Source organism: Tachypleus tridentatus, chromosome 9 (genome assembly GCF_004210375.1).
Source record: "Tachypleus tridentatus isolate NWPU-2018 chromosome 9, ASM421037v1, whole genome shotgun sequence".
Classification (NCBI taxonomy): Eukaryota; Metazoa; Arthropoda; class Merostomata; order Xiphosura; family Limulidae; genus Tachypleus; species Tachypleus tridentatus.
The window spans coordinates 116,786,942-116,801,079 of NC_134833.1; the positions used below are offsets into that span (position 1 = coordinate 116,786,942).

The 14,138-nt window shown below is 31.6% G+C and overlaps 1 long non-coding RNA gene across 38 annotated transcripts in view; it reads right to left on the reverse strand.

Moving 5' to 3' along the window:
- LOC143226145 (uncharacterized) overlaps positions 1-13,730 on the reverse strand; it is a 35,748-nt gene extending 22,018 nt beyond the window's left edge. For 5 of the 38 annotated variants that reach the window (XR_013014387.1, XR_013014370.1, XR_013014374.1 and 2 more), the window contains exons 1-5: positions 13,515-13,665; positions 9,510-9,649; positions 7,890-8,136; positions 6,610-6,698; positions 6,079-6,174 (exon numbers count right to left, since the gene is read on the reverse strand). This is a non-coding gene — a long non-coding RNA (uncharacterized LOC143226145). The other 33 variants (XR_013014361.1, XR_013014366.1, XR_013014369.1 and 30 more) reach the window with 25 other exon arrangements.
- Positions 13,731-14,138: the final 408 nt, after the last annotated feature.

Genomic DNA, 14,138 nt, shown 5'->3' on the forward strand with positions numbered 1-14,138 from the left:
TAGTGAGACAACTTGAGGAGAAAGGTACAATCAGGTGAAACCTTAAATGGTGGCCACCATCAATTGATGCTAAAACCTACAACATTCCCACTGTTTAAGGGTCAAAGAAGTATATAAAAATGATGGCAGAGAACACAGAAAGCATCAATAGCATGCACGTCACATTTCCTATGAAAACATGCAAAAAGGAGCAAGAAATAGGTCTTAAGCAAAGAAGAGGTTAAAAGGCTCAACCAGAGGAAGGATGATGGTATGGAGAACCTCTTAGGTTCTAACCAGCAAGGACAACAGGATAAGATAGATGAAAGAGTTGAGAAAATGAAAGATGAGAGAAAGAGCAGATTACAGGAAGACTTGACAACAAAAATGGGAAAATTTAAGAGTTTTTCAGAATTGCCACCCTGTATACAACAATTTTGAAAATCAACAAGTCTTAGTCAAACACCCAAATGAAAAGTTACAAGAGATAAGGGACAGACAGAAGGCCAGGAGAAGGAAAAGCCGTGACACAGAGACCAACTATGGAAAATTCTCCAATTTCACTGATAGACAAGAGAGGAGAAAAAACAAACAGAACAAAATAAGTAATTATATGTGTTAAAAGAGAGTCTGGAACATTTTGAAAAATACTGGACAAAACCCGTGACTGAACACAAAGTTCAGATACCACTGGCTGTGAGTGGGAGGAATGAAGTTGAAGAACTATAAGTCATGACAGAGGCAGAGAAAGAGGCTTAATAAAGAATACTATAGCTGAGCCAGCTAATATGGAGCAATTAGAAGGGTGCAATACAGAGTGGTCCAAAAAAATGAAACATATTAAAGAGAAGATTAATAGGATGGTAGGAATAAAAAAAACAACATTGGACCAATCCTAACTGAATGTATCAACAGTGAGAGCTGCAGGATGAGGAACAGGGGACCAGAACAATGTGAGTTTAGTGTTGAAATATAGAGCAAGAACAGCTAGAAGGGGAGTGCCCAGCAAGAGCATTTCAACTGGAATATAAAATAATTGAAAAAAACTATAAATGACTGAGATAATAAATATCCACTCATGAAGGAGGAGAAACATAGAACCACAGAACACCTATTGGTACAGAGCCAAAACAAGCCAGTTTTCAAGTAATAATGAAACCATAGTCTCAAGGCATGGATATTATAAGCAAAAGTAAAAAGAAAAATGTAGAACAAAGAGGACAGTGCAGAACTGAACCACCTGATTTCAATAAACAAACTGAAGGTAATACCTGAAAGTCGCTGAAATAGGAATGGGAAGGTAAATATCCAAGACGTTGACCTTGGTCATCAAAAGACATGGAGCAAAAATTACCCCTGAAGATGTGAAAGGACTCCAGTGTAAAATGATGGAAGTCAATAAAGCATATGAAATGTGAGAAATTGATGTCTGGATACCAATTCCTTTTTCTTCGGAAGACAAACAGATGGGAATAACAACCTGGAAAAGGAAAAAAAAAAATTTTAAAGTACATTTTTCCAAGAGATACAACAACACTTCAGACTTATGCTGGCAGCAAATCAAATTCTGTGGAGGAGGAAAAGTGGAGGGAATGTGAGACAAAGGAGGAGAGGAAGAAAAACAAAGTATCAACCCTCTGATAACACCTAAAGAACCAAACAATTGGTTGCAAACAGTTCTTAAAGTTTTGAAAACCAAGCCAAATATGCCCCTACCCTGCTTGGACCCAAGGGGAAGACACCGTCAATATTGATGGCACTAAAGGTAATGGCGAGAGTAATAATACAAGAATGTGGAACAGAGAGAGAAGAGAAAACCAGAGAATAAATGGAGGAATGCTGGCAAGGGAAAAGAGACAAACTAAAGTTGCAGAGATAGGCATATAATCATGTCTGAGAAAGTAAGCCATCTCTGCCTTATAAGTGCCAACAGCAAAGCAACTACATATAAAGAGGTAAAGCAGAATAAGATATGTGTGCCAATAAAGAAAAGGCAAAGAATGAAAGAATGAGAATCTGACAAAAATCCCTCTGGTGAATGGTGGATAACCTTGGAAAGTAGGTAGATGAGGAGAGATAATGTAGTATAGTAGTAAGAGTGAAATAAAGATGAGAGAATTGAGATGGGAAAGGTGGAAAGAAGAGAAAGTATCTGAGCCCATGTTCAAATAACACACTCCAAATTCTAAAGAGTCAAGAAAAGAAAACTCAGCCCATTGGTAGGCATGTGTCTGGCAAATGAGAAGGACAAGTCATGCTGGTTCCAAGATAAAGGTGAGAGAATCTGTTCAGCATGGACTTGAATATTAGAAGAAGGGGAGCAAACAAAATATGCAATGGCAAGGTCAAAATGCAGCAGGAAAGGGGAAGCATCATGAGAACAGGAAAAAGGCATGAAAGGTAACAAACTGTATCCAAGTTGGATGAAGTAGATCTATGGTAGTGGATTGAGAATGTGCAGCTAAAGCAGGTGGAAGAAAAAGGCTTTTGAAATGATCATTTTCATGCAGTGGATTCACAAGTAAAGGAATACCTGTCCCCAGAATAGAAGACAGATCAGGCCACACATTGGATTCCAGCTCCTGACACATGATGCCATAGTTATAGTTTGTCTAGTCTGAATAAGATCCAGCAGATCAATGCTTGATGAAGTAGTAACAAAAGTAACTTGTGAGTTCATAACGTGGAAAAAAGAAAACAACCAAAACACTCTCACAAACTAGGAAAAAGACAAACAGAAATAAAGAAGCTGTCAGAAAGAAGAGTAATAACCACTGGCATAAGCAAAAGAATACACATCTGAGTACATGCTAAATTGAAAAGTGATGTTTGACCAATCAGTACAGAGGGAGTCAGCTGCACTAGAAGGGTGAGTCAAACTTCTAATGTTGGAGAGTTGTTACATGCTCATTTGCATGCTACAGCACAGCAAAAGCATGTGGAAACACCAAGTTTAAGTGGGAGCCTCAAAGTTATGGGCAAGCAAAACAAAAATTGCACAAAATTAGAAAAATCTAATACACAAGAAAAGGTTAATTAGCTAATCTTTGTTATTTGCTAGATAGCCTTGCTTAAATATACTGAGATAATATTTAAAAAAAAATCTTTAAAGGTTCACTGCAAAATAACATCCATTTGACTTAATATATTTAATATAATACAAAAATATTAAGTATCATCCTGTAACAATATAATTGGTACAATTAATATTAGTTGTATGAGCACATATTTACATAATATGTTTTCAAAGACTATTCTAGTAAGCATTTTAAAATATGGCACTTAAAAAATGGCATCAGTGCTATAAATGTCAACAAATTACTATTATCTTGAAGTCTCAGAGTTATGAAAATTGAAGTTTGTTAAATGTTTCCTCCAAAACTAATTTATGAATTAATTTAATTAAATGTATCTTGTACTAAAATAATCAACTTAATGTATTTGATTCAGAGTAGAAAAGTGACAAAATATTCATGGTATTTCTTTCAGTGATTAAATACCTTTCACCTTTTGCTGTAATTGTTAATTTTGTTTGTTTGTTTGATTTGAATTTCACGCAAAGCTACTCGAAGGCTATCTGCACAAGCCGTCCATAATTTAGCAGTGTAAACCTAGAGGGAAGGCATTTAGTCATAACCACCCACTGCCAACTCTTGAGCTACTCTTTTACCAACGAATAGTGGGATTGACCGTCACATTATAATGCCCTCATGTTTGGTGTGATAGGGTATTTGAACCTGCGACCCTTGGATTAGAGTCGAGTGCCTTAACCACCTGGCCTTGCCGAACCTGTTAATTAGTATGAATATATGAAGATCTTCACATAATCCACAAATTATCCTCATTTGGTCTCTCATAAAGTGTTGTAACAAAGAAAATTACAAGTGAACATTAATACACATCTAGAACACTTTCCACAAAAAAATGTACTGATAATTTCACTACTTCAAAAAGGCTTAATGTCAATTCTTTACAACTGTTCATGAGAGAATGTTGAATGTAGCAATCTGAAAATAATAAAACCATCTTTATCATTAAAAGTGGTATATCTGAGAATGATCACCCTAGTGATCAAAATTTTGTACCTGTTCTAAAAAGTATTCTTCCTTACTCTCAAAGCTACAAGTTGTAATAAAATAGTAAAAAAAAAACTTGTCAAATGAATTTCTTTAGCTTTTTTAAATTAGTTCACTTTATAAGCTGATCCTACATCTGTTGTGGTCTTTTATTTAAGATATAGAGTTCAAACAAGAGTATTTGCATGTTAACATGTCTATTGCATAACTAGTTGTGTTTACAAAGTGTTTTAAAATTTTCAATCTTACATATTGTGTTGCTTTCCATGGTTTATAAGTCTAAAAGCCTGTAAGGTTAAAAACTTTGTTTCAATATCCATGGTTAGCAGACACTGTGTGGCTCTTTGCTTAACAACAAGTAGTTAAACATGTTATTTAAATTATTCGATACAAATGGAACACGTTTCTCCATACATACACCTACACCACAATGAAATGCTAACATTAAAACAGTGGAAAAGAACCAATAATGTTTTAAACTTGTAGTCTAGTTTAATGTTAATCTTGTATTTATACTTCATGCAGTATTTATTTTTTAGTTTAGTTCAGTATCAGCATCATATCTTTTCAGTTCAAAAGAAACAATTCTTTAATTTTGGTTTATTAATATATATAAGCAAAAGTACTCATCAACAATGACAGGAAAAGTTTCATTCTTAAACACTCCTACGAAAAGACGTTTCTAGTCCTGATTTCTCCAAGCCCGTTCCCCTGGCTGTGGTTTCGCTAGATAGTAGATAGGGACAGTGGGAATCTCGTTAATCCATTCATTAATGGATTTAAATGGCAATTTCATTTAAATAAAAAATTATTAGCCTAATATTAATAACCTTTCAAGTTGCTCTGGGGCCTATTAGGATTTCATTAATGGATTTAAATGGCAATTTCATTTAAATAAAAAATTATTAGCCTAATATTAATAACCTTTCTAGTTGCTCTGGGGCCTATTAGGCCCCACTTTTCATAGGAGTGTAAATATGCATAGAGCTGTTAGCTTCTAGTACACTTCTGGTATCCACAAGTATACTGTTCAAGTGCACTTTCAGAAGGAGTGCAAATGTAATCACAAACTGCTTTCAGTAAACCCCAGCTGAAAGATCAAATATGATTGGAAAAAGTGTGATTTCTATTTTATTAATTATGGTTTTGAACTGAGTTAATTCAAACAGTATAATCATGTAAGATATGAAACAAAAATTACTTACTTTCATTACCTAGTGAAAGCAAAAAAAGATAAATATTACATGATTTACTGTTGTCTATATATTATTTATACCACCAAAGGTGGACAGGTTACATTTTCACCCATGTGTGTTTGTTAGCAAGAATTCTCAAAAACAGTTGAATGGATTCAGACAGAAGTTAGTACACATTTGAGCTATGTCCAACAAGTAGCAAGTACCAATTTCTTCATAAACTTTTTGTCCTATAACACAGTAAAAAAAACAAAAAACAAACTTTGTAGACATATATATAATATTATTCCTCATTTTCCTGCCAAAATTGGTCCATGTCTGCTTATAATCATGTACATATAAACACATTTATGTATTTTTTGGCAGTGGAACATGATCAATACTCTGAGGCCCTTCTCACTTAAATCTATGGTAACATGATAATTGTTATTAGGTCAGTGATAAACAGTTGTTATTAATTACTAGTACTGCAGAGTTCATACTGGCATTTTTTGACCATGTAACACTTGTGGAATAGTTACTTAATCCTGAGTTTTATATCTTTAATAGGGAGCTTGAATTAAACCAATACAAATTATATATTTTTTAATTTTCATTATAAGATTTAGAAAAATAACAGAAGTAGTAATATAACAAACTAAAAATTATCACATTATTCATTCAGATTACTTAGTGAAAATAGGCTTAAAAATTAGGACTCGTTAAAATCACCAGTAGATGCTACAAAATGTAGCTTTAAATTTTGCTAAATGAACTGATTGCATGGTTTAAAGCTAGGTTATTAAGAGCAATTAGCAACTGTATTAATTATTCAGCTAAATGTTTACCAAATCCAATGCTTTCAAAGGTGTACACTCCAGCTAGGTAGACATCAGCAACAGGCTAGGTTGTTCCTTACCTATACGTAAGCTGGTATGCTTAAGCTGTAATATGGTATAATTTTAAGATTGTAGATCTCTAAAAGTGTCACAGATATAATTAAACTTAACAAGATTTTCATATAGATTTGACATTAAGAAACATAACTATTTTTCTTAGAATGTCGTGATGAGATCAATAACTTAATATTTATTTTCATTAAAATACATAACAAGTAATAGTAACTATTTGGAACTCTTTCGACTCTTCAGGTCAAAATAAAGTTACATTTCTCATTTGGTTAAGAACATTAGTGAACCAATAACTAAAACAATCACTTGGTTTACTGTTTTTGTTGCTGTCACATGTAAAAAGTGGCATTAAATTAATTCAAAAATATAAAACAATTATTCAGTATATTTAAATAAAAGAAGCAAATTATGATATATCAAATTATATGAAACCTGAATGACTTGTAAGAAACTGAAGATCATGCTTACCTTTATATTAATGAGAGAATATTAAAGATCTGTTCACTTCCATAATAACATAGCTAAATCTTGCCTTCAGAAATGATGAACTACATATCCTGAAGAAGATATGAGAGCATGATGATACATTTAAAATATTCAGAATTCACAGGCAGAGATTATTAAGATGTGAAGCAATTGTTAATGTATGGAAGGATAAAATGAAAAGTCCTTTACTGTAATACATTTATTAATGTACAATAGATAGAAAAATATAAAAGAAAAGCATTACCATAAGTGTATCTACTAATTGTAGTGGTTGCATCTGTAGTATGTATTAATCTTAAAGAAGTGTCTTATCAATTAGTGATAATTATTGGATTAACTCTTTCACTCAGTTAAAAGATTATTCACTTATCAAGCAAAATCTCTCAGCTTTGATCCTGAGCCCAGGAGTTGTTAAACAAGAATCATCAAAGAAAAAAAACTGGTTCAAATATTATTTGTCCTGTGACCCTTAACTGAAACGTCGTAGTTTTTTCTTTAATGATTCTAGTTTAACAACTCCTGCACAGTGCATTTCTATTTACAAGTACCTGTAGAGGAAAGTGTTAGAGAGTACAAATAGTTGCTTCATGTACTACATTGCAGGTTCTCTAACATTTGTTTGAACCAAGGGATGAAATTGTTTTATTCTCCTGATGCATTTGTGCTTTAACAACCTTATTTTTAGCTTCAATTAACACCTAATGAACCATGCAGAGTCTATTCTGATATAAAGTCACCATTTTCACTCTACTGAAACAGACCGTACAGCCTTTATGCCATTAATACAGAATGCACAATTAATGGATTCATTTTGTATAAATAAGTTGAAATAAGTGAAATATTTCTACTCCTACTGGGTATTTCAGCAACAGTTTGTTGAACAATAAATTCTTAACTTGCTTTCTATTTCGTATATAACAAACACAGAAGGCAAATTTCACCCAGAAATATTTTGGTAAGCTTTCCATATCAATTATGTAACAGATAAAAACATATAATTACTTAATAAGATGCAATATTTGGATCCCAACTGTACAAAATGTGATGATAAACAAGCCAATAATCTGAAGATTAACTATTTTTCAAAACAATGGGTGTTTTCAGAACATTATAATTAGACATTTCTTTAACATGATTATTCACTGCCTGGTTTGAATGTATAATGCTGATAAACGTACTAGCAAAAAGTTTACCAATGATAATTCAAAACACTTTCTGTTGCGAGAAAATATAAGAATCTGTAATTGTGTCACTTTTTTTACCTTGACAATTCCAAACAAGATGTCATATGTCTTTTCTTATAGCAAAGCCACATTGTGATATATGATGAGTCTACCGAGGGGAATCGAACCCCTGATTTTAGCATAGACTTACTGCTGTACCAGCAGGAAAATTAGATGGCATATGGTTATCTTCAATGCTTTGACCGTTATGGCTGCATGTTCACCTCTGACTGATTTTTCTGCTTAAGTTCTTGAAGTTTTCCTTCAAAAATCTCCCCAGGTTTTTCTACATATTTAAGGAATTTTATTAGCTTTAATTTCAGGCTAATAATATCTAAAATTTCACTTTGGAACATAACTAGATTTTGCCAAAATACATAATTCCACAAACCAAATGTGAAATGCAACATTTTTGGTTTTTCCATTTCATGGCCATCTTATGGCATTCTACATCATAAACTGTGTCTTCTCCAGCACTTCTCTTATCACAATGAACTACAAAATCATCTATCAAACTAATTAGGTTGTTACACAACATTTTTTTATTTATACTAGATTTGCTACTGTTATAATTTACAATACCAGCTACTTCTACTTCCTGGTACTTTTAAAGACATCTGCTAATAGATCACTGAAATAGAAATTGTCTTTGTAGAACAACAACAACAACAAAAGTTATGTACACTTATCAATAAACTGTTTTTTTTCCATAAGACAAGAACAATTTATCAGTAAACTCAGGTGTAGAAAAATAATATAAAAAAATCCATAGCACACTATTTGTTTTACTTTCAGATCACTTTAATATGAGAAAAAAGTATTTATTTTACTTTCACAGAATATATATTAATTAAATCTCATCCTGTGCTTCCAAGTGTCTGAAGGTATTGTTCATTTATGTGAAATGAATAAACTATTCCTACAATTTACAAGCTTTCACTTAAACGAATAAAGTATTCCTATGATTTACAAGCTTCTACTTTAGAAAGCAATAAAGTGTTCTTACAATTTACAAGCTTCTACTCTTTAAATGAATAAAGTATTCCTATGAGTTACAAGCTTCTACTTCGTAAATAAATAAAGTATTCCTACGAGTTACAAGCTTCTACTACTTAAATAAATAAAGTATTTCTATGATTTACAAGCTTCTATTCTTCTTAAATGAACAAGGCATTCTTATGATTTACAAGCTTCCACTTGTTAAATGAAAGAAATATTCCTATGATTTAGAAGCTTCTATTTCTTAAGTGAGTAAATAATTTCTATGACTTACAAGCTTCTACTTCTTAAATGAAAAAAATGCTTATGATCTACAAGCTTCTCCTCTTTAAATGAATAAAGTATTGCTATGATGTACAAGCTTCTACTTCTTAAAAGCACAACATATAAACATAGAAATAGAAATTATTTCAAGAATAAAACAATTACTCTGAAGATAAACATGCATGTGGCAAAAGGACATAAATATTTGTTTCTGAGAGACATCTGAAACCAAAACTGAACAATATAAATAATGTTCTGTAAAAATGAATGTTATGAATAAAAATAATATGGCATTAAAAATTCACAATACAAGAAATTACAGTTGATTTATGTAACCATGGATGGGTAAAACAAAAATATGAATTCTGATTTAAGCTAGCTCAAAGAATTACATACCAATGTTGTAATGTTGTTATTTTTTTTCAAATGATACTGAAATCTTAAGTGCTTTGGAATATAGATCACAATTCTCTTTCAGGATAATGATGAAAGAAGATCAGTGAAGTATTTGAACACATTCAAGTTTTGGGTTGTATCTGAAAACCACAGAAATATTAATGTTAGAAAAGAGATGACAGTAAAGAAACCAGATGTAGGATGGTGAAACATAATAGATTTAATTTTCATTAAATCCACTAATTATTGATAGACAAAGCTAACCTGGTACAACATACAAACATGAAACAAAAGATAATGTAAAAATGAGATGAATTTAAACTGTTTTAGCTATAAGAAATTTTGGAAAACAAATGATCAAAGATTAGGATATGGACAATGTTTCACTGGACAAAGGGTCACAAGTTTTCAGAAAAAAAAAGGACAATGTCTTACCCAAATACTTTTCACATAGTCTACCTTTTTATTTATTTTTTATTGCTATTTTTTGAAGATACCTTGAAAGTTCACTTGTTTAGAATTTTAGGTTTCTTTGTTTCAAAGTAAGAACATAATTAATTATGTTAGGAAAATTACTTCCAAAGAGTGTTTCCAAGTAAGAATCTAATTGCAGCACAATCTTCATCTAGTGCAGCTAGAAGCAAGTCATCATTAAACTCAACATGACAACTTGAATGTGGCACATCACTTAAGCTGTAGTCATCTGATCTGAACTTCTGAAACCACCTTTGACATTTTCTTTCATTTAGAAACACCACACCATAAACACCTTGAATGTTTTGTGTACTTTCTGTTACACTATTGCATATTTTAAACTCATAAAGCAGTATATGCCTAATGTGCTCATCAGACACATCCATCTTCATAAGAGTTTATTTGATTAATGATCTGAAAAAGTGGAGTTGAGTTAGTTTCTTTTATTTGTCTAAACATTTTTATACATGTCCTACTAGATATTTTAGTTATTAAAGCCTTCTACAAAGACAGAGATGATGATGCACTTTCTGTATTAAAGTTTTGGACATTACTTATGGGATGACCTGATATAAAGAGCAGATAAATCTGAAGAGAAAGTTACAGAGTGCTTACCAAAGAAAAAAAAAATTGTACTGACAAACAGTGAGAATAAATGTCTATTATTAATTATGTTTAGAAGTTATTGTAAAGATTATAAAAAAAAGAAAGTTACATCTCATCAAACCAGAAGGAAAAAGAATACAGTAGTAACTGGCTTCAAAGCTCTAGCCACAGTTTTGGTAACCACACATAATCAGAATTGTCACATAACTGGTGACTATCATTCCAAGTTATTTGATGGATTTGCAAATTATTGAGATTGCCTTGAAGAGATTTTAGTTTTAAATACCAGATTATTGAAAATCCTAATTCTAATGTTTCTTAAATTCAGTTCTCTTAACAGTCATGCACATATAAATCACCAATAAATAAACTTGTAAATCTACTCTAGGCTTAATGTATGTATAACTACTGTTGTGTTAACACAGCACCTAAGTTTCAAATAATATGTTTGCAAAAATGTTTTTATTTTATACCTAAATCAATTACATAACATTGTTTGAACAGTTATTTAAGCTATTATAATTTATTAAACATATTTTACTAATGATGGGTGGATACTTGTTTTTGATTATTAAGCTCATATTTTAAGAAAACTGCTACATACGTTTTGAATAGCCACATACATGTTTTAAGTTTATTTCTGGATTTACCAATAATGGAGCTTCAAAAATTTGCTTTCCCCTAAACATCTAGAATCAGAGTTCAATAGGTCCCCTGAGAAAATTATACTTTGCCTAAAAAGTATTGGCTAATTACAAAAATAAGTTAACTTTACCTAAAAATTGGAATGACATGTAAGAATGTCTTGATTTTTTTTCAAGATAAATTACCAGAAACTGTTTATCTGATGCTGAGTAGTCAAGGTGGACCAAGAACTTAGATCAGCATATTAGAAAACAACAACATATACTTGGGGAAACTGACTGATAAATAAAGGACAGTAAGTTTAATTTGATAATTGATTAATCATTCATTAATTGATTACACTCCACTAACAGATTTTTTCAAGGTGAGACTTGGACAGTGAGAATAATATAAAAGATCAATAATTATAACAACTAATTTTAATTAGTTCGTTATTTTCATGAATCATGACACTAACTGATTAAGCCAAACAAACTGACTTAAAATAATAAGAAAACATAATTGCAATACTTCAATTACTTGGAGCGTTGGAATAATAAAAAAAAAAAAACGGTAATAATCAGAAATACTAAATGTTGATTATTTGATTCTTTTTGTGGTATAAATCAATTTAATCATAATATTTCAATTAAATGAATATTTGTGTGACACTAATTGATATACCCAATGTTCATAGATATTCAATTACCAAGTATGAGAAAAAAATACATAAACTGCAATTACTATATGCACAAAATAAATTGAATAAATGACATAAAAATTACAAACACTTGTATATGTCAGACCTGAACAAACAGCTTAAATGTCAGTGCTAAATCTTACAAGAGGGTACAAAAGAGGAACAGTAAATGCAACAAACATCAGAGCTTGATAACTAAGTCTGTGAAAACACTGTCGTAATGGTCCTCAGTATTTGATAACAAAAATTGAAAAATGAAAGACAAGTGACAGTTTTGTCACACTGTATTAAGATTATCTTTCTTAATGTACATGTGCAAATTAACACAAAGTATTTTTGTAAAACATATTTCATTTTGACAATTTTTTTTTCACTGGTGTGTTATTATCTAGTGAAGTTTTTTCTCAGTCCAGTCCATGTAAATGATAACAAATTAGGTTATTTCATCCTTGATATTTTTACAAACTTTAACAATGTGCAACTTGTCAAGTACGTTTACAAATGATACCAACTGCACTAACTTGAAGAATAATGTACTTGTATTGCTTCATGGGTGAGACAGTAACTCAGATTGATTCACTCTAGCAGTTAGGGAAACCTTATTATCTCATTACTCAAATTTAAGTAACTTAACAGAAATTTAGCTGAGTACAAATAAAAAATGGCATTAAATATTTGGTCAGCATGAAGAAAGCATATGGAGTGTCTGAAGATAGACTTATCCTCCTTTACTTTGCTAGAGGTTAAGGTTTGTGTAGAGACTACATACACTGATTATAATGTAGTAGTAGTTTTGGATGTCCTAAATAGAAAATCTTAAAAGATAGGTGTGGTGTAGCATGAGGTGAAAAAGGGAAAGTTTCTGGTATGGTTGATGAGTAGATGAAAATAACCTGTTCAATAATGACAAAATATTCAAAATAAGGTCTTTTCAGGATCTGGGAGGAATCTGTAAATCCAAATGCCTAAAAATGCTATAGCTGGGATTTACAGATCAAATAACTGGGATTTTCAATGTGGGGGGAGTGGAAAATAGGAGAACCTAAGAAAACCCGCTTTCACTGAACAAGACCAACCTTTATGATACATCAATAAACCCTATATTTCTTGTCTACCCTAATTTAGTAGAAACTATGTAAAATCATTTAGGATTTTCTGGGTGTTCTAAATCTAAATTATAAAACTTCTTGATCTCAGTGGCATCATTATGATTTGCAGCTCCCTCTAATAAAACAAACAATCTGCAATGTTAAAAATACAGCTTATAACAAAATATAAACATATTTTAGAATTGGAGTTACATAAGTTAGGCTAAGCATGCCAGCAACTACCTGTTAAGCAGTTCAGTATTAACCTAACATGAAGTTTGATTCCAATTAGACATAACTCACAAAAATAAAATTATTGAAAAAACCAACAACAAACGACATATATAATCCACATACAGAAATACCATAATCATAAATACAAGCCATTACACCATAGCACAAAGTTCATTAAACATGTTAGTCCTGTAAGTTCTAGACATTATTACAACAAACTCAGTAAATATAAGGGTTCTATATATGAATATTACGCTAAATAAATATATATAGCTATACATTTGCATTCTGGCAGTGCTGGTAATGTTTATGACACAACAAAGAAAACAAGTCTGTCTCAACCGTTTTTAGTTCCCAATTGCTGCTGCAATGCATAACCTACACAACCAGTATACCCCAATAAGAAATCAGTGTTTTTGCAAAGCTTTCAAACTGAGGGTTGAATAAACAATGTGAGTACCATACTGTATTAATAATTATAAAACTATCTGATATGAAAATTCTTTCTTAAATGAACTCTTTCAACAAATTGGTAAATAGTAAATTATTTGTTGAAATATTTAGATATTTAAACACTTCACGCAACAAATTAGTGATTTATTTATTTATTAAGATACTGTTTACACACGTATGTAAATTAAGGTAAAACAATCGTTTAATATAATTTTTGGCCGGGTGGGTTAATGCGTTCGACTCATCATCCGAGGGTCGCGGGTTCGAATCCCCGTCGCACCAAACATGCTCGCCCTTTTATGGGAGCGTTATAAAGTAAAGGCCAATCCCACTATTCGTTGGTAAAAGAGTAGCCCACGCGTTGGTGGTGATAACTGTCTTCTTTTCCTCTAGTCTTACACTGCTAAATTAGGGGCGGCTAACGCACATAGCCCTCGAACAGCTTTGGAC